The 20,536-nt window shown below is 38.4% G+C and overlaps 1 protein-coding gene and 1 pseudogene across 1 annotated transcript in view; both read left to right on the forward strand.

Moving 5' to 3' along the window:
* The window catches only part of IL1RAPL2 (interleukin 1 receptor accessory protein like 2), a 1,194,055-nt gene that overhangs the window by 998,306 nt on the left and 175,213 nt on the right, over positions 1-20,536 (forward strand). The gene's annotated exons all lie outside the window — the stretch shown is intronic.
* Positions 10,827-11,120, forward strand: LOC138930054 (small cell adhesion glycoprotein-like; annotated as a pseudogene).

Here is a 20,536-nt window from a genome sequence, read left to right on the forward strand (position 1 = left end):
CTCTCAATATAGTAACAGACTTGTAGGTATAAAGAAATTGTTGAAAAATTATGAGTTAAGAGTTAAAAAGAGACATGTGAAAAACTATGTCTGGGAGATTGGAGACTGTTCCACAGAGATAATGTTTAAGCAGGTTAAATCAGGGGCATGACAAAAATAATATTCTAGACAGAGAAGAACAAGTAAAAAGGCACAAAGGCATAAAATATGTAGCCTATTTAAGGAAAAACAATTACCCAGTACAATGGAGGGGTATATGGTGTGAATGGGAAATGTTAGTTTATTGAAGCCAAACAGGTAAGCTAGACTAAACTCATACAAAGCCTCCTATGATTAGATTTAAAAATAGACTTCATTCTTAGGTAATAGTGACCATCCAATGATTTAGAGCCAAAGAAATAATGTTCAAATTGACATTTTAGAAATATAATTTTGTAGTATTGGCTAGAAGATGAATTAGGTGGCAAACTGAAAATAGACTGGTTAAGAACTGTTACAATGATGCTCATTCAAACTGTTGAAGGATAGACCTTGAGTAGTACACAGGGCTTGTTTATGTGTTGGGGGGTAGGGTGGGGGTGAGTTAGCAAGGGTAGTGAAAGAGGGATCAAGGGCTTGGTTTTGGAGATAGGCATAGAAATGGTGAGACTTGGTAACTGTATATGTGGCATGAAGGAGAAGAAGGAGAAGGGGTTGATTTCTAGGTTTTCAATTCTGATGAACTATGAAATGGTAGTGATGGAAAAGTATATGCCTTCCTAAGCTCTCTGCTCTCCTTCTTTATTAACTTTTCCTTTTTTCAGTATTGACTGCCTTTCTCTTCTTACATCAGAGACTCTCTTGATAATTTTTCAAAGAGGTTTGAGAACCCTAGAACACAGCACATTAAGGACATCTGAAAACCCACGTAGCCTAAGAGGTTGTGCCTTGAAGGGTGACCAAAATAGTGTCTGTGTGTATAAGAAATATTTTTAGAGGGGATTTTTAAACCTTTGATTTCTACCTATATAGAAGAATAAACAAGGAAATGGGATAAAATTATAGTTTAAAAAAGTGGTCCAGTGGGATATAAGGAAGATGGTTTTGGGGTATTCTAGTGAAACAGACTAGAATGAAACACCTGGATGGAAACTATGTAGATCTTCAAGGGGAGCTGCAATAATCCTGAAACCTAAATAATTTGGCAGCAGCCTAAAGGCAGGGGCCTGGATTAAATGATCTCTCCAAGCCTCCCTTCTGCAAATGCCCTGCTATTTTTCCCCAGGCATTTCTAGAGGAACTATCTTCCCACTGATCTAGCTGTATATATGCATTGAGGAAAAGGTTGCAGCAAATATTTGATATTGTCTAATTTGATAACTCTAGAAATGAAGATACAGATGAGAGAGGGAGAAAATGGCTTACTTCAATTTTGAAAGTATTTTTAAAATGGAATCTTTAAGGCCAGCTCCTGTTAGGGGGAGAAAATGTACCCATGACCCAGAACTTAAAACATAAAATGAGCTATCCAAGACAAAGGAGGGGATGGAGGAGAGTGGTACAGACAGAGAGATGCAAAGTGATGAATCAAACACTTCACTAAGCGTGAAACCAGAGCAGAACACTCCCTTAAGGCTAAAGCTGTAGATTTATGGGGAAAGTAGCTTAGACCTATGAAAGGCATGAGCACTCTCCCCACTCTGACATATATGCAGGGACCATTCATACACAAACAGTGCACATATGTAAACCACAGTTCTAGCTGAAAATCAGAATAATTTATGTTAAGGATTAGAGATGAGTCAGACACCCAATGGAGAACTGTGCCAAGAATACAAAAGGACCAGAGGACTTCCAGCTAAATAAAGTAGAATTTTAGCAAAGCTATAGATCTCTTGAGTAATGGGTTATATTTTTCACCTTCGTCTTAAGAGTTCATTTACATTTGAATCATTAATTTGATTGCAAAGGATTATGTCATTATGAATTATTTGGTATCTTCTACCATACCATTATTTGTGGGTGAATCTGGAAGACCGATATATAAAATCTCATTTGTCAATTTGTCTTGGATTTTCTCAGCCTGGAAAGTTTTACAGACTTTGCAAAATGTAACATTATTGATGCATTAGAAATTTCATACATTTTCCCCAGGGAACTTTTGCTAAATATCTATAGCCTATGGCATTTATCCAGGGATTTGTGGGGAGTTTTCTTAAAAGGAATATAAAATCCTAAAAAAGAAAAAAAAAATCAGAAAGTCGCCCTCATGGAGTCACTTCTCTTTAGTACTTTCACTCATTTGTTAGATTTTACAAAGGGTACCCTCTGATACCAGGCCCCAGGGTATATCAACATAATTTGAATGGGAGAATAAGGGAAGATAATAAAACTGTCAAAACTCTGTGTGTGTGTTTGTGTGTGTGTGTGTGTGTGTGTGTGTGTGTGTAAGAGAGACAGAGACACAGAGGAAAAGAGAAAGACAAAAATTAAAATAACAACCATAAACAAAGCAGTCACAACATTGTTTTTGCCTTCTTTTTTTTAAGCAGTATCCCTTATGCCTCTAATTTTGATTTTGTGACATTCTCTGCCTCTCCTCAATGGGCCACATAGCATAGAGTTATTAAAAAGAGAAACACATATATCAGTTGCATCTCACTAAAGTCGTTGCTTTATAAAAGGAAAATCTGAATATAGTTAAAATCCCTTTGAGCATTCTTATTAGAATCTTATGACACCTTTTTAGGTAGCTCAAAATACCACTGGGTTCAGGTGACAGAAAAAGGGAAGGGTATCATTAAACTCAGGCAAAGCTGTCCTGGAATAGTATGTGACTGATATGTATTTGTAAAAACATTTGAGTTCAATCCCAAACCATTTCAAGTAAGTAATTGTATGTATACTTTTTATAAATAGTAATTTATTGCTGAATGGTTGCTGTTATTTGATTGCCATTCCAAATTCCCACAAATTGAGATTTTATACTCTGTCTACAGAAGGAACATTCATGCCCCTATTTTTAGATACAATAATTCATCAGTAAATAATGGATAATTAAAAATTACATTTTGGGCCTCGGCAGCTAAGTGTGCACGTCCCTGGGTGCTTTCTCAGTTCTGAGTCCCCTGCGGGTCCCCGAAGTGCCTGCATTGCCACCCTCATCTAACTGAGAGGGATGCGGTGGTGCCAGCCCATCCCCGCTGCCACCACCCATGTGCTGGTAAGATTCACACCTCCTGCAGGCAGTCCTAAGATGGCAAAGGAATAGGATGGGGAGACCAATTTCTCCCCCACAAAATGCATTGAAAGATCATTTGAACGCTGAACAAATTCCACAAAACAACTTCTGAACACTGGCAGAGGATACCAGGCACCCAGAAAAGCAGGCAATTCTCTTCAAAAGGAGGTAGGACAAAATATAAAAGATAAAAATAGAGGCAAAAGAGTTAGGGACAGAGACCCATCCTGGGGAGGGAGTTGTGAAGGAGGAGAAGTTTCCAAACACCAGGAAACCCTCTCACCAGTGGGCCTGTGGGGAGTTTTGGAATCTCAGAGGGCAACATAAGGAGGGGGGACCCACAGATTATGCACCTAATTGCAGCTCCCAGTGGAGAAGAAGCTCAGACGCTCGTGTCCACCAGCAGCAAGCAGGGGCTGAACAGGGAGGTGCAGGCTACATGCTTAGGGTAAGGACAGGGCTTGAATGCCCTGAGGACAATCAGGGAGCTAACCGGGTTGTGCACTGGCCCCTCCCCATGCCTGAGGCAGAGAGGCAGTCTAGACAGCCAGAGCTGAAAGGCGAGGGGCAATCTCAGCTCCTGACACGGCACCCTCTACCAAACTGTGAGCAGGCTCCCAGTTGTTAACAAAGTCTTCCTGGGATCCTGGATGGTTGACATCCACCAGGAGGGTCACAGTCAGAGATCAGCTCCCCAGAGGAGACACACGGCACACCTGAGATGGCACTCTCGCAGAGCACCCAGAAAACCGAGGGGCTGGGACCGGAGGTGATAAGACACACCACCCACCTGGGGAGAGTGCACTCACCAAGCTGGTCACTGGAGCTGCTAGGACCTCGGAAAGGCACAAAATGCAGGCCCAACCGAGTCTGTGCTTTTGTGGAGTATGTGAGAACCTGAACCTGAGCAGCATAGATCTGGGACGTGCATGCAACCCAGGGCCCGCTTTAGACAGTTCTCCTGCAGAACAACTTGGAGCCTGAGCAGTGTAGACAGGGAAAGCACACACGCCGTGAGTGGGGGCAAGCCCAGTGTGGCCCGACAATGCAAGCATGCCCCACACATGCCAGTGATATTTGTTTGCAGTGTACCTCCCTCCGCACAGCACAACTGAACCTAAACAAATGACCTCCTACACCCCCTTGTGTCAGGGTGGAAATTAGACCCTGAAGAGACTTGCAAACAGAGGAAGCCAAAATAAAGAAGAGGGAAACGATTTGAAAGAGACAGGTGCAACAGATTAAAACCCTGTAGTTAGCAGTGACTACATTGGAAGGGGCCTTATAGACCCTGAGAAGAAGTATAAGCTGGAACAATGAACTATCTGAAACTGAACTGACCCCACACTGCCCTCAACAGCTCCAGAGAAATTCCTAGATATACTTTACTATCATCATTTTTTAACTTAAGTTTCTTTTATTTCTAAGTTCTTTATTACTCTTTTAATTTTCATTTTTAAAACGTCCTATTACCTTGCAAAAAAAGACCTACTTTTAAGCAAATTTCATATATATATATATTTATAATATTTGTGCCTTTGTTTGGTTTTTTTATATTGTATTTTTGAGAGTTTAACCTCTACTCTACATTTTTAATCTTTGCTTTTTGGTATTTGTTATCAATTTTGTACCTTTAAGAATCCAATTTTCAGTACCCGTTTTTACTTTGGAGTGTGATTACTGGCATGATTGCTCTCTCCCCTTTTGACTCTCCTTTTTCTCCCCCGGGTCACCTCTATCTCCTCCCTCCCCCTTCTCTTCTCTATTTAACTCTATGAACCTCTCTGGATGTTCCAGGCTGTGGAGAGCAAATAGGGAACTGATTACTGGCTAGATTGCTCATGCCCCTTTTGATTCCCCCTATTCTCCTCCTGGTCACCTCTATCTCCCTCCTCCCTATTCTCTTCTCCATGTAACTCTGTGAACCTCTCTGGGTGTCCCTCACTATGGAGAATCTTTTCACCATTAACCTAGATGTTTTATCATTGGTGCTGTATAGATGTAGAAGTCTTGAGGCTACTGTAAGAATAAGACTGAAAGCTAGAGGCAGGAGGTTAAAATCTAAAACTTGAGAACACCAGAAAACTCCTGACTCCAGGGAACTTTAATCGATAAGAGCTCATCCAAAACCCTCCATACCTACACTGAAACCAAGTTCCCCCAAGAGCCAACAAGTTTCAGAGCAAGACATACCAAGCTAATACTCCAACAATGCAGGAACATAACCCTGAGCATTAAAATACAAGCAGCCAAAAGTCACACCAAACCCATAGACACCTCAAAATTCACTACTGGACACTTCATTGCACTCCAGAGATAATAGATCCAGCTCCACCCACCAGAACACTGATGCAAGCTTCCCTAACAAGGAAACCTTGACAAGCTACTCATCCAACCCCACCCACAGCGGGGAACCTCCACAATAAAGAGGAACCACAAACATCCAGCACAGAGAAAGGCCACCCAAACACAGCAATCTAAACAAGATGAAAAGGCAGAGAAATATTCAGCAGGGAAAGGAACATGATAACAGCCCACCAAACCAAACAAAAGAGGAGAAGATAGCGAGTGTATCTGAAAAAGAATTCAGAATAGTAAAAATAATACAAAATCTTGAAAACAAAATGGAGATACAGATAAATAGTCTGGGGACAAGGATTGAGAAGATGTAAGAAAAGTTTAACAAGAACCTAGAAGAAATAAAAAAGAATCAATCAATAATGAATAACGCAATAACTGAGATGAAAAGCACTCTGGAGAGAACCAACAGTAGAATAACTGAGGCAGTGGATAACATAAGTGAGGTGGAAGATAGAATGGTGGAAATAAATGAAGCATAGAGGAAAAAAAAGAATTAAATAAGGACAACCTCAGAAACCTCTGGGATAATGTTAAATGCCCCAAGATTCTAATAATAGGAGTCCAAGAAGACAGAAAGAAAGGCCATGACAAAATACTTGAGGAGATAATTATTGAAAACTTCCCTAAAATGGGGAAGGAAATAGCCACCCAAGTCCAAGAAACCCAGAGAGTCCCAAACAGGATAAACCCATGGCAAAACACCCCAAGACACATATTAATCAAATTAACAAAGACCAAATACAAAGAACAAATATTAAAAGCAGCAAGGGAAAAACAATAAATAACACACAAGGGGATTCCCATAAGGATAACAGCTGATCTTTCAATAGAAACTCTTCAGGCAAGAAGGGAATGGCAGAACATACTTAAAGTGATGAAAGAGGAAAACCTACAACCCAGATTGCTGTACCCAGTAAGGATCTCATTCAAATATGAAGGAGAAATCAAAAGCTTTACAGACAAGCAAAAGCTGAGAGAATTCGGCACCACCAAACCAGCTCTTCAACAAATGCTAAAGGATCTTCTCCAGACAGGAAACACAGAGAAGGTTTATAAACTCGAACCTAAAACAACAAAGTAAATGGCAATGGGATCATACTTATCAATAATTACCTTAAATGTAAATGGATTGAATGGCCCAACCAAAAGACAAAGACTGGCTGAATGGATACAAAAACAAGACCCCTATATATGTTGCCTACAAGAGACCCACCTCAAACCTAGGGACACATACAGAGTGAAAATGAAGGGCTGGAAAAAGATATTTCACGCAAATGGAGACCAAAAGAAAGCAGGAGTAGCAATACTCATATCAGATAAAATAGACTTTGAAATAAAGGCCGTGAAAAGAGACAAGAAGGACACTACCTAATGATCAAAGGATCAATCCAAGAAGATATAACAATTATAAATATATATACACCCAACATAGGAGCATTTCAATATGTAAGGCAAATGCTATCAAGTATGAAAGAAGAAATTAACAGTAACACAATAATAGTGGGTGACTTTAATAACCCCACTTACACCTATGGATAGATCAACTAAACAGAAAATTAGCAAGGAAACACAAACTTTAAATGATACCATGGACTAGTTAGACCTAATTGATATCTATAGGACATTACACCCCAAACAAATGAATTTAACCTTTTTCTCAAGTGCACACGGAAACTTCTCCAGGATAGGTCACATCCTGGGCCATAAATCTAGCCTCAGTAAATTCAAAAAAATTGAAATCATCTCAAGCATCTTTTCTGATCATGATGTGGTAAGATTAGATGTCAACTATAGGAAAAAATATTAAAAATACAACCATATGGAGGCTAAACAACACACTTCTGAATAAGCAACAAATCACAGAAGAAATAAAAATATGCATAGAAACAAATGAAAATGAAAACACAACAACTCGAAACCTATGGGATTCAGTAAAAGCAGTGCTAAGGGGAAGGTTCATAAGCAATACAAGCTTACCTCAAGAAACAGGAGAAAAATCAAATAAATAACCAAACTCTACACCTAAAGCAACTAGAAAAAAAAAGAAATGCAGAACCCCAGGGTTAGTAGAATGAAAGAAACCGTAAAAATCAGGGCAGAAATAAATGCAAAAAAAAAAAAGAAAGGAGACCATAGCAAAAATCAACAAAGCTAAAAGCTGGCTCTTTGAGAAGATAAATAAATAGACAAACCATTAGCCAGACTCATCAAGAAACAAAGGGAGAAAAATCAAATCAACAAAATTAGAAATGAAAATGGAAAAATCACAACAGACAACACAGAAATACAAAGGATCATAAGAGACTACTATCAGCAACTATATGATTATAAACTGGACAACTTGGAAGAAATGGAAGAATTCTTAGAAAAGTACAACTTTCCAAAACTGAACCAGAAAGAAATAGAAAATCTTAACAGATGCATCACAAGCACAGAAATCAAAACTGTAATCAGAAGTCTTCTAACAAACAAAAGCCCAGGACCAGATGGCTTCACAGCTGATTTCTACCAAAATTTTAGAGAAGTGCTAACACCTATCCTACTCAAACTCTTCCAGAAATTGCAGAGGAAGGTAAACTGCCAAACTCATTCTATGAGGCCACCATCACCCTAATACCAAAACCAGACAAAGATGCCACAAAAAAAGAAAACTACAGGCCAATATCACTGATGAACATAGATAAAAAAATCCTTAACAAAACTCTAGCAAACAGAATCCAACAACATATTAAAAAGATCATACATCATGACCAAGTGGGCTTTATCCCAGGGACACAAGGATTCTTCAATATTTGCAAATCAATCAATATGATACACTACATTAACAAATTGCAAGATAAAAACCATATGATTATCTCAATAGATGCAGAGAAAGCCTTTGACAAAATTCAACATCCATTTATGATTTAAAAAAAAAACCCTCAGAAAGCAGGAATAGAATATCTCAACATAATAAAAGCCATATATGATAAACCCACAGCAAACATTATCCTCAATTGTGAAAAATTGAAAGCATTTCCCCTAAAGTCAGAAACAAGACAAGGATGCCCACTCTCACTACTAATATTCAACGTAGTTTTGGAAGTTTTAGCCACAGCAATCAGAGAAGAAAAAGAAATAAAGTAATACAGATTGGAAAAGAAGTAAAACTCTCACTGTTTGCACATGACATGATCCTCTACATAGAAAACCCTAAAGACTCCACCAGGAAATTACTATAGCTAATCAATGAATAAAGTCACAGAATATAAAATTAACACACAGAAATCCCTTGCATTCCTATACACTAATAATGAGAAAACAGAAAGAGAAATTAAGGAAACAATTCCATTCACCATTGTAGCAAAAAGAATAAAATACTTAGGAATAAAGCTACCTAAAGTAACAAAAAACTATAAAACACTGATGAAAGAAATCATAGATTTCTTTGATAGAGAAATATACCATGTTTTTGGGTCAGAAAAATCAACATAGTGAAAATGAGTATACTACCCAAAGCAATCTATAGATTCAATGCAATCCATATCAAGCTACCAATGGCATTTTTCAGAGAATGAGAACAAATAATTACACAATTTGTATGGATATACAAAAAACCTCAAATAGCCAGTGCAATCTTGAGAAAGAAGAATGAAACTGGAGGAATCAATCTGCCTGACTTCAGACTATACTACAAAGCTACAGTCATCAAGACACTATGATACTGGCACAAAGACAGAAATATAGATCAATGGAACAAAATAGAAAGCCCAGAAATAAATCCACACACCTATGAACATCTTATCTTTGACAAAGGAGGCAAGAATATACAGTGGAGAAAAGACAATCTCTTTAACAAGTGGTGCTGGGAAAACTGGTCAACCACCTGTAAAAGAATAAAACTAGAACACTTTCTAGCACCATACACAAAAATAAACTCAAAATGGATTAAAGATCTAAATGTAAGACCAGAAACTATAAAACTCCTAGAGGAAAACTTAGGCAAAACACTCTCTGACATAAATCATAGCAGGATCCTCTATGACCCACCTCCCAGAGTAATGGAAATAAAAGCAAAAATAAACAAATGGTACCTAATTAAACTTAAAAGCTCTTGCACAATGAAGGAAACTATAAGCAAGGTAAAAAGGCAGCCTTCAGAATGGGAGAAAATAATAGCAAATGAAGCAACTGACAAAGAATTAATCTCAAAAATATACAAGCAGCTCCTGCAGCTCAATTCCAGAAAAATAAAAAACCCAATCAAAAAATGGGCCAAAGAACTGAACAGACATTTATCCAAAGACATACAGATGGCTAACAGAAATATGAAAAGATGCTTAACATCACTCATTATCACAGAAATGCAAATCAAGCCACAATGAGTACCATCTCACACTGGTCAGAATGGCTGCTATCCAAAAGTCTACAAACAATAAATGGTGGAGAGGGTGCGGAGAAAATGGAACTCTCTTACACTGTTGGTGGGAATGCAAACTAGTACAGCCACTATGGAGAACAGCATGGAGAGTCCTTACAAAACTGGAAATAGAACTGCCATACAACCCAGCAGTACCACTGCTGGGCATACACACTGAGAAAACCAGAATTGAAAAAGACACATGTACCCCAATGTTCATCACAGCACCATTTACAATAGCTAGGACATGGAAGCAACCTAGATGTCCATCAGCAGATGAATGGATAAAAAAGCTGTGGTACATATACACAATGGAATATTACTCAGCTATTAAAGAGAATGCATTTGGATCAGTTCTAATGAGGTGGATTAAACTGTAGCCTATTATACGGAGCAAAGTAAGTCAGAAAGAAAAACACCAACAGAGTATATTAATGCATATATATGGAATTTAGAAAGATGGTAATGATGACCCTATATACAAGACAGCAAAAGAGACACAGATGTAAAGAACAGACTTTCAGATCTGTGGGAGAAGGTGAGGATGGGATGATTTGAGAGAATAGCATTGAAACCTGTATATTATCATTTGTGAAACAGATCGCCAGTCCAGGTTCGATGCAGAGGCAGGGTGTTCAAGGCTGGTGCCCTGGGATGACCCTGAGAGATGGGATGGGGAGGGAAGTGAGAGGGGGGTTCAGGATGGGGAACACATGTACACCCATGGCTGATTCATGTGAATGTATGGTAAAAACCACCACAATATTGTGAAGTAATTAGCCTCCAATTACAATTTAAAAAAATAAAGATTTGCACCTCCCTACTGGTGCCCGTCCTGCTGCTGCAATGACTAGTCTCCCAACCATGCCTCCTCCAGCACAAGAACTGTTGGCTACCACAATTCTAAAGGCCATTGAGGACCTGTCCCTGGTAACTGAAGCCAGGACACCGCTCATTGCAGTTGTTATCACAGTGGTCTTCCTCACTCTGCTCTCAGTCATGATTTTGATCTTCTCTTACCTGTAGAAGAACAAAGGCAGCTACATCACCTACGAACCTGCAGATGACAAGCCCAGCGCCATTGTCCTAATGGAGAGTGACTCAGCCAAGGGCAGGGAGAAGGAAGGATATTTCATCTAATGGTTCCTAGTCCCCAAGGAGCTTATCCAGGCTCCAGTGCTAACACACTATTTATTAGGTGAAAGTTTTACCTGAAACCCATGAGAAGCATCCACTGATATGGGTAGATCTGAGCTCCTTCATATGCAGAGTACATCATGAGAAACTCTGGGCTGGAAGAAGCACATGCTGGAATCAAGATTACTGGGAGAAATATCAATAATCTCAGATATGCAGATGACACCACCATTATGGCAGAAAGTGAAGAGGAACTAAAAGCCTCTTGATGAAAGTGAAAGAGGAGAATGAAAAAGTTGGCTTAAAGCTGAACATTCAGAAAACTAAGATCATGGCATCTGGTCCCATCACTTCACGGCAAATAGATGGGGAAACAGTGGAAACAGTGTCAGACTTTATTTTTTTGAGCTCCAAAATCACTACAGATGGTGACTTCAGCCATGAAATTAAAAGACACTTACTCCTTGAAAGGAAAGTTATGACCAATCTAGATAGCATATTGAAAAGCAGAGATATTACTTTGCCAACAAAGGTCCATCTAGTCAAGGCTATGGTTTTTCCAGTAGTCATGTATGGATGTGAGAGTTGGACTGTGAAGAAAGCTGAGCACTGAAGAATTGATGCTTTTGAACTGTGGTGTTGGAGAAGACTCTTGAGAGTCCCTTGGACTGCAAGGAGATCCAACCAGTCCATTCTGAAGGAGATCAACCCTGGGATTTCTTTGGAAGGAATCATGCTAAAGCTGAAGCTCCAGTACTTTGGCCACCTCATGCAAAGAGTTGACTCATTGGAAAAGACCCTGATGCTGGGAGGGATTGGGGGCAAGAGGAAAAGGGGACAACAGACGATGAGGTGGCTGGATGGCACACCGACTTGATGGACATGAGTTTGAGTGAACTCCGGGAGTTGGTGATGGACAGGGAGGCCTGGCATGCTGCGATTCATGGGGTTGCAGAGTCATACATGACTGAGTGACTGAACTGAACTGAACTGAGCTCCTTCCAGGACACAGACCCAAATGCCAGCATCACTGACACCAGGGGACAAAAAGAAAGCTGTTCATGTCTCTAGCCAGGTCTCTGTCACACATCTTCTGACTGATGAGTGACATGGAGCTGTATTGGGCAACACTGTAGGATATACCCAGTCATCTTCACTTTTTTCACAGATTGAAGGGAAGAAGAGTGTTGGGGGTCACTTGATGCTCCTGTGTCCCTTACCTGGTCACCTAGTGAAAACCTGAGTGGAAGTAATATCCTTAGTTCTTCCTAGAGGCGGGAGACCACAAGCAAAGGCCAGACCAGGAGGGCCAGGAGACTGTGGAGAACTCCCTCCTGATGAATGTGCCACTTCCCTTAATCTGAGCTCTTCCTTTCCTTAACCCCCCAAAAATCTAGAAATATGCTATTTTTATTGGAATTAAAACCATTCATTGATACAGAAATCAGATTCTCATGTGCAAGAAATTACTATCTTTATCCTTTGACTTATCCTTGCTGAAACTGCTGTGACAGTTTGCTTGTTCAGTGTCTGTCATGTCCAGCTCTTTGTGACCCCATGAACTGCAGTATGCCAGGCTTCCCTGTCCTCCTCTATCTCTGAGAGTTTGCTCAAGTTTGTGTCCATTTTTGCTTACTCAACTTACTCGACTCTCTTTGCCTGTGTTTTCTCCCAAGCAAAGGGGGCCCCAGAGAAGTTTCAGAAGTTCCCAGAACAATCTCAGGGGTTTGAAACAGAGATGGTCCTGGGAAGTTTGTCCTAGAATACAGTCATTAGAAACATACCCTGGGAGATAAGTTGTTTAGCCTCCATCCTAGCAAGGGCCAGTATGTCCCTGATCCATTCTGTGTGCACACAGAGGGAACCGGGAACAACTTGTCACTTTTCCCACCAGTGCTCTTTCTATCAAGCCCAGAGAGGCTTCTTGGATCTCACTTCATCCATCTCAAGATGAGGCATATTCAAAAGGTACAGTGTTTTGGTAGAAATCATTAACTCTCCATGCATTGTTTACTTTGGAACTAAACTAAACCTCCTTCAAGGTCTTAACTATATTGTCTTTATTTTTCAAGTCCACCCAAGGTAAGATCCAAGAGTTGAAAAATCAATCTTAGCAACTTATATTCCAGTTTTCAGCATTTCTCCAAACAGAATTTTTGAAAAATTGAAGGTCACCCTGAACTTACAACTTAGCAAGTTGTTAAACTAAAAAACATTTGCCTCAAGTCAAACTAAAGGGCAAGTGAGAGACTCATTTGTTCCCTTATTTCTAAGTTTATGGTCTGAATTCCTCTGGCCTAATAGGCTTTTAAGAATTTGAAAGTGCTTAGGAAATAAAGTGAAGAAAACTAAACATCTAGAATGGAACTCATGAAAATGGTCAAATCTTAGCCTCATACCCCTGCATTTATTTCAAAGACTTCATTTTTAAAAAACTGCATTTGATTAATGGTTTATACTTTTCATTTTCCATTACTTCTTTGATCCTGACAACAAACCAGTGTGGAAGATTATGAAGTCCATTTTCCATTACTTCTTTGATCCTGACAACAAACCAGTGTGGAAGATTATGAAGTCCATTGAGTTAAAAGCTCACATATCTAGCAGTTAACTAAATCTGAAATTTTGGTCACATGATATACAGTCTTACACTCTGGCAGGCAGTAAGACTGTCAGAAATATTCCAGTCCTTCTAGCCATATGGTAGGAATGCACTTTCCTGCCCAGCTGAAATTAGGTGTGGCCAACATGACTTACTTTGGTCATTGAAATGTGAGCAGAAGTGACGCATGACATTTCTTGGTGGAAGCATTTAATTGACAGTGCTTAGCTTCAGCCTCTCAATTATCTTTCTCTGGTGATTGTTGAAGCACCTTTTCAAGATAGATCCTCTTTCGGCCTGCGTTTTTAATGATTACCTTGGAAAGAGCCTCCACCCCATCAACTTATATTGTATGTGAAACCTAAATAAAAATAGTTTTACTATTTTAAGTAAATGATATTTGGATTATTGTTTCCTTTTGAGACATAATCTATTTTATCCTGACTTACAAATATATTCTTTCAATGGGAATCACAAGTGTATTCTCATTTAAGTATGTCTTCCTAATGGCTTCATATCTGTTGAAACTTACTCTTTTGGGGCTAGCAATATTTTTGCACAGCTACATTAGCAACATTTTATAACCACTCTCTGTTTAAAGAATTCTAGATTTGATAGACATGCTGGAATGAGAGTCAATGCTCTATTCTTTTTAAGTGTAGTGATGATAGATTAATCACAGATTAAGAACTTAAAGGAATTTCATGAGTCTAGCAATTCTGCCTCCCACTGTTAAAGGCAGAGAGCATTTTCTCTTCTTCCATTGTACATACTTTGCATTGGCAAGAAAGATATTTGACATAAAAGGGGAAAACTATGAATAGTAGAGAAGAAGAAGAAGACAAGGCATGAATTTGGGAACTATTGAGCCTAAAGTGCGCTTCAGATATTACCTATGAAAGAGGAAAAAGGAGAAGAATGTATAGGAATTAGAGAGAGGATAGTCATCTTTAGCATCTTTGTGACTTTGAATCAACATTCTCTTATGTTAAAATAGAAATAGATTTCTCTGAATATAATGGATCATTTTTGAGGGTGCACATGTTAGATATTGCTACCACAGCATTAAAAAAAATTAACAGTCAACTTCTTGAAGCCATAATTCAGGGTTAAATGTAGCTTTCCCCTCATCATGTTCAAGAGCTCACTTTCTTTCCTTGACTGAAGTTATCAAATCACTAATAAGGAAAAATGAAGTACAGTCTATAGACTGTTAGAATCATAACCTTTATAAATGGAAGAAGCCTTAGAAATTATGTGTTTCAACTCTGTCTCTTATACATGAGGAAACTGAGATTCAGAAAGAAGAGTCTTGGCTCATTTCATACACAACTCTCTACATTTCCTGGATATATACATGTGATTGCCAGGACTTCTATCTATTTAATAAAGTCTTAAAAGTATCTAATAACCAAGTTCCTAACTTTTCTGTAGGCAGTTTTGGTAGACTGAAACATAAGCTGGATCCTCTGTGTGTTGGTAAATGACAATATTAATGGTGTGATAATGATGATAATTAAAATGAGTTGTGATATAGGAAATTGGGCTGCTATAACGCAACAACAAAACAAGCGAATACTCATTGTCTTAACGAAGATTGAAGTGGCTTGTTTATTTTCCCCCTTGCATGTTCATCTACATGTAGGTAATCCATGGTTGCTGTAGTAGATCTTTGTTGTCAAGGCTCCAGGCTCCTTCCCTTTGTGACTGCATTATCCTCTCTTGCACTAATCCACAGGGCCAAAGATGATAATCTCAACACTATGGTCATAGTGGGTAATAATTCCCTCATGATGTGTTACTCTTTTTGATAGCAATTTATTCCAACTTGATTTATTCTTAAAGGGCATTATCTTAATTCAAATGGAATGTTGCCTAGCATAATTACCGTACTAAAACTTAACAACTATTTCTCTGGAAAGGAGAACACTTAAAGAAGAAAATTCATGTCTACTAAGGCTTGATAACTTGAGAGTGTGATAACGGAGATGTGGGGAGGCTCACAAACACTAGACCACAGAAGATAGCTACCCACTCTGCTTATATATTGGGTTAAACCCTTGCGTTGCCCCTTGTTTCCTCTCTTTTACTAAGGAGGAAATTATCATAGCCTTCCTTAATCAGTCCCTAGATTATACTTCAAAATCAGATTTTTAAAACTTTACCTGGAAATGAAGATATTCCAAGTATTTCTAACTTCACTTTTTCCTTCGGAGTAAGGACACTTAGTCTGCTTGTCCAATGACATAATTGATCGTAGAAGCATTTGGTGATATCACTCTCTCCCTGCCATGCCCAATATTTTTCAGATTCTGAATTTCCCACCACTCTGGAGACACAAACATCTAGAAAAAAGAAGTGATTTACAAGAAACTTTAACGTCAGGAAAAAGTAAAATGAACCACAAGGATAAGTTACTATGTCAAATCCAATGAAGCAAATAATTCTTAGAAGATGGTTTATTTTCCAAGTGAAAGCATAGACTTATAGAATACTTAGGAAAGCTTAAGTTTGTTTTATGGCCAGGAATATAGTTTGTGGATGGAAATTAATTACTTTTTTGTCCTAGATCTCTCTGAGGTTAATGTGTCTTAAGTACAGGTGTACCTTGTTTAAAGTAAACCTAACATTTTAAAATCCCAATTGGCACAAAAATCAAAATTAGTTTTTGGCTCTATAAAAGGATTGAAGACAGGATTTCTTTATATACCATGGTACTCTAGTTCAAGAGTCAGCAAACTATGACCCAAGAAGAACCAAACCTGACAAGCCCTTATTTTTGTAAACAAACTTTTATTAGCACACAGTCATGCCCATTCATTAAGTTTAGAGATTATTTATGGCTGTTTTTATACACTACATTGGCAAAGTTGTTGCAACAGTAACTCTCTGACTAGCAAAACATGAATTATTTGCTATTTGGCCCTTTACAGAAAAAGTTTGATAAGTCCTACTCTAGTGCATTCAAATTACTCTGGTGTTATTCATATTGCACAAATGTGATTTATTTGGAGAAATTAAACATATTTTGATATGGCTGGAGAATAGTGCACATATACAAAAGTGATAAAGCCAGTGGAGTGGAAAGAAGTCATAAAGAACTTCGTGTATTTAGTTAAAGAGTTTAAACTTGATCCTGAAAATAGTGGGAAACTGTGAATGGCATTATTCCAGTGGACTGGTGTGATTTGGAAAGAAATCAATTAGGAAAGTATTGTTAACCAGTCAAGAAATGATGAATACCTGAGTTTATGTGGTAAAGTCCAAATGAAGTTGAAGGAAACAGATGCTAATGTTATTAACAAGACAGAAACAGCATGATTTTGTGAATTAGTGAATGAATGTTAGCAGCAAGGTAAAGGGAGAAACGTGGGTTGACTTAGATTTCTGACTTAGGAAAATACACACGTTAGCACCATATGACAAGGAGGAAATTTTCAGGGAAATAAAATGTATTTGGTTTTGTACATGCTGAATATTATATGCATGTGAGACATTCAGGTGGAAATAGTCCTTCAGCAAGTTGCAACATAAGTTTGGAACACAAGAGTTCTGAGATACAGACTTGAAGTCATCAGAATTAACTGGAAATATAGGCAATAATTTGGAATAAATCATTCAGAAGAACTTTATACAGTAAAAACAGCATCAGGGATAATACCAGTATCTAAATGATTGTGGAGGAAGCCCACAAAGAAAAATGGGAATACCATGAAGAACATTGAAAAGGAGCTTCCAACTGGCAAGGGGAAAGGAAATATAATGAAAGCCAAGAGAAAATTCAATTTTAAGAGAAAATGTCAATTACCTAAGAGATATCAAGTAATCAAGTAATACTGTGGCAGAAAATTATTCACTGGGTTTGTAAATATGGAGGTCATTGGTGACCTTAGTGAAAGCAGTGACTGGTAAGGAAGGGAAAAGAAACAGTGAATATAAGCTAATCTTTCAAGTAATTTTTCTGTAGAATACTGGAAAAGCCAGTAACTAGAACGATTCTTAAATCAAGGAAGTGTTTCTTGAGGATGGGAAAGACTTGAGTGTATTTATTATGCTGGAGGGCTGGAGTCTCTAGAGAGGAAGGAGAAGATGCAAGAAAGGTCCACAGGATCTGCAGGTTACCTTGCCAAGCAAAGGCTGTACAAGAGCCCCATATTCTATTTACTCAGCTCACTGTCATCCAGGCTAATCAAAAAGAGAGAGAGAGAGAGAGCAACATTTAAACTTTGGATGATAATCAAGTGTCTGAGAACATGATTCAGACATTTCAACTTGGGATAATAATCATGTGTCTGAGAACATGATTCCTCCCATACAATAGCTCAGTAACACTTGCTTTCTGAGATCTGTCTTTCTTTAATAGGATCAACTAGTAGGAATATTTAAATTTCTTTTTCCAATCAGGCAGGAATCACTGAAAGTCTAGAGGGAGGCTAGAGAGTAAGTGGGTGTGTGAAATGTTGACTGGTCCCTTTGCTGTCTGTCATGGTACTTGAATGTGCAATCAGCTCTATGTTAACACTGCATTTAGAGAAGTAAAATACTAGTGTTACGTATACTTGGGAGAGACCTGAGCTTGCTCTTCTCAGTGGTAAATGGTACACTTTTGTGAGACCACAGAAGTGTACATTGCTGAATGTGTGGTGGGGAAAAGAGGGGTTCAATATAACCTGCTAATAGGTACAATTCATTAAAACATCCCCTGAATCTTACAGACATTAACCAGATCACCCATTGGTGCAAAATTAGAATTGAAGATACAAAAGTTGATGAGGAATCAGTTTAGCATTATTAATTAAGCCTCTGAATATATATGCCAAGTTCCAGTAGGTCAGCAGGATAGTGTGTTCATGTTCTAGATGCAGATTCCAGAAGCCCCATTGCAGGTGCTCAGAAAGCTTAGCCCAGTCTCGTCCTTTGAGGAACTCATGTTCTCGTAGGGCACTGAGACATAGTTATGTGATAGAATACATATGTGCAGCACCTCCATAACCTTACTGCCTTGTTAGTGTTATGCAGACTTAATAGGGGAAAACCTCAAAATACCCTAGAAGTAGCAGATGCCATTACAGTGAGTGATTAAACCAGCTGTATGACTGATTACTTTAGACAAGACAATTACCACAAATGCATTTATTGAACAAAATTCCATTAAGTACCTACTCTGGGCAAAGGATTTCTTTGATAATAGAGCTGAAGACTGAAAATCCCACCATCTTTTTTGATGGGCCTATGTAACATTAGTTAACATTAGTGGAAAGTTACTTCTAGAAAAATTGCACAACAAAGGATACTTAAGACTTACTTTGATATTTTTATTGAATGTTGCTTGAAGCAGTCTATGTAAGGCTGAGCCAGAGAATGTCTTCCCAATTACTCTGAAGCCACATCTTTGCCCTTATGCTAAATACTAATGGTATTAATACAGTGAAACATGGTTTAGCACAATCTGTGTATATTTTGTCACCTCAACTAGGTTTATACATATCAAAGATAGTATATTTCTTCTGCTTCCCTTTTTTCTCCCATATAGTAGGCACTAGGTACATACTATTGTGGTTGATTTTTTAAAAATATTAAGTATCTCTCTCCTCAGACAAAATTGAGGGCACATTTTCCAGACTACACTTATCCATGAGAAAGCATGTACCCACCCCCTCATCCCACCCATAATCTATATTGAAGAAGTTTAAAGTGCCAGACTATAATAGTTTCCCCTCTGCTGACCACACTCCTTCACTCCCCCCACAAAACCCCATCTCTTTTTCCATTCTGTGGTAGGACCTAAGATGCAGTCAAAAATGTGGTTTCTATTGCTCTGAAGTTATGTCAGCCTTGAAGAGTTCAAGATGTTTCCAGTTGTAGGAAAATTTTTTCACTTTTTTTTTGTAGAAGATGTACTTTATAATCATTCATAACAGCAGAAAAGTTGTAAGTGCTTTTGACCAGCTTCTGTGAACATGCTTATAGATTAGTAAATATATATCATTGTCTCACACTGTGGGTATGTCTTGAAACAAATTATTTTTCAAAGTAGGACTCACCTACTGTGTTCAAGGTTAAGTGGTATGTCAAACATAGGGGTTGTATGAGACATAGACCATGTCTGCTGAGTTTGTTTGATATTTTATTATTTACATTTGACATTTTTCCTACAAGTACCTTTAATTATGCTTTAAATCACTTTAAATCACAGTGACTAATACCTTTTCTGATGTAATACACTGTGCCTCACTAGAATTGGGAATATTTCTTTTGTAGTTTATCCTTCTAGAATTCCAAATACCAAAGGTAAGAAGACAGAGAATTCAAGAAAACCCTGATGCAAGTGTTATTGGAGCACAGTATGGGGTGAGATCCTTTCAAAGCTATTGGCCGCTCGAAAATATACCATTAATAATTGCAAAGGGAAACTAAGTCAAACTCTAGTGCCAACACTTATCAGACAAATTTATCCTGTTTCTATTACTAAGAGACACTGAAAATCTATCAGTGATTTCTGTAGTTTGCATAATGGACCCCTTCTTTAACCACTTTCTAGAGCTATGTGATCAATAAATGTTTGTTGAGGAAATGAACAAAATAATGAGTCGCTCTTGAGGTCCAGGTTGCAGGGCTGCCTCGTAATTGAGATCTGTTTTATAGTGAAAGTCGCTCAGTTGTGTCCAACTCTTTGTGACCCCATGGACTATAGAATCCATGGAATTCTCTAGGCCAGAATACTGGAGTGGGTAGCCTTTCTCTTCTCCAGGGGATCTCCCCAACCCAGGGATCAAACCCACATCTCCTATATTGGAAGGTGGATTTTAAATCACTG

This window comes from Ovis canadensis, chromosome X (assembly GCF_042477335.2).
Source record: "Ovis canadensis isolate MfBH-ARS-UI-01 breed Bighorn chromosome X, ARS-UI_OviCan_v2, whole genome shotgun sequence".
Classification (NCBI taxonomy): Eukaryota; Metazoa; Chordata; class Mammalia; order Artiodactyla; family Bovidae; genus Ovis; species Ovis canadensis.